General features: G+C 31.5%; 1 long non-coding RNA gene across 1 annotated transcript; it reads right to left on the bottom strand.

Annotated features, from left to right (window-relative positions):
• Positions 1–583: 583 nt before the first annotated feature.
• LOC129947856 (uncharacterized) lies at positions 584–1309 on the bottom strand. Its single transcript, XR_008781771.1, has 2 exons — positions 1090–1309; positions 584–1034 (listed from the first exon to the last, which is right to left on the bottom strand). It is a non-coding gene; the product is annotated as an uncharacterized LOC129947856 (long non-coding RNA).
• Positions 1310–1546: the final 237 nt, after the last annotated feature.

Raw genomic sequence — 1546 nt, 5'->3', positions numbered from 1 at the left:
ACGGGATGGGAAGTTATCAGTGTGGGTCCTATCCCAACCTATTTTTTTGAAATTGATAGGTACAATGTTTGGAATTCTTAGTATTATTATCTAAAAGTTAGAATTTTCTGTTTACTTTAGATGGCGCTTTAAATTTATTTCTAGAATTCAATCATGAGTACCTAGGTAGGAGTTATCCACCTAACTTTCAACGAACACAAACTAATTCAACGCATGGAATGTACCTACATATGTACATCTTAAAATAGCTTAAATAGATATTAGATACTAGATAGGTAGGTACTCACCTAACTGTTTTAAAATTGAGTAGGTCAGGATTATCAACTTAATTCTATTACCTAAGTAATAATTTTAATGATTGCTCAACAAAAAAACAAAATAAGAGCCTTGAATAATCAACAGTCTTTAAATAAACATTATTATTAATTAGGTAGGTTGGGTACATAACATATCAACCTATTAACAGACAGGGGCTAATGCCCTCACGTTAATTGCACTAAACTATGTATACTACAATATTTGAGTGACTTGTCATTGTGCATCATTGTTTATTATTTATTTATACTTCATACAAACACCAATGTAAAGTTAAATAAATTTTAATGAAAACAATTACACATTGCATAATTCTTTCAATTTTAATAATAGAAATAGAAATCTAATTGGTTTTGGTTGAATTGTCAGACTTAAACTTATTCCAGTAGACATGTGTAAGTACATAGCGAGCATTTTGTTTATTTATTGCCAATGCCACCCATGGACATGTTGAGTCTCAGTCTGAGCCTAAGCAAGAGCCTGGCGAGGGCAATTCGTCTCTTCTGGACCAAAGGGGTTAGTAGTGCGGTTCGATCAAAGCTACATAATGACATTCATGGGCGATGGGCCTATATTTTCGTGCATTAATTTTAATCACAACGGAAAAGAAGAAGAAGAACGGACCACTGAATTCGGCAAATAATCAAATGCGTAGTTTTTATTTCTATCTACAAAAACAAATACCGGCTGTTAGATTCCCGCCTAACCTCCCTGCCCTCCTAAAACGAAAACAAATAAAAACAGCTTTTTCGGTTGGTATTTCATTATACGTACCTACATATATTTTTTTATTATATCTAACAAATTGGTGCTGAGCTGAAACGCAAAACATTTCAAGATGTTTTTATTTTTGTGTGTTGCTTTCAGCAAAGCATTCACTTTACTTTGTTGAACACTAAAAATATAAAATTAAATGTATATACAGAAAAATGCGGGTGTGTAAGAGTTGTTTTGGTTTTTTACAAACATAACACGTATATTTATCTATTTATTATGCGAGAATGTATGAGTTTCAATACTAATGCAACTAACCAACACTTTGCATGCGTACTTTTGTATACATAGAGTTTGTTAATATAAATGTAATAAAAATAATAAGTAAAATATAATATAGGATAGGTGCAGGGTTGCCATATTTAGTTTAGGAACGGAAATTTAGCAAAATAATTATCTCAATTATACTAATATTATAAGTACGAAAGTAACCTGGTCTGTCTGTCTAAACTACCGA

The sequence above is a fragment of the Eupeodes corollae genome, chromosome 2 (assembly GCF_945859685.1).
Source record: "Eupeodes corollae chromosome 2, idEupCoro1.1, whole genome shotgun sequence".
NCBI classification, from domain to species: Eukaryota; Metazoa; Arthropoda; class Insecta; order Diptera; family Syrphidae; genus Eupeodes; species Eupeodes corollae.
Note: the sequence above shows the minus strand (reverse complement) of the source record. Positions and strands in the feature narration are given on the sequence as shown.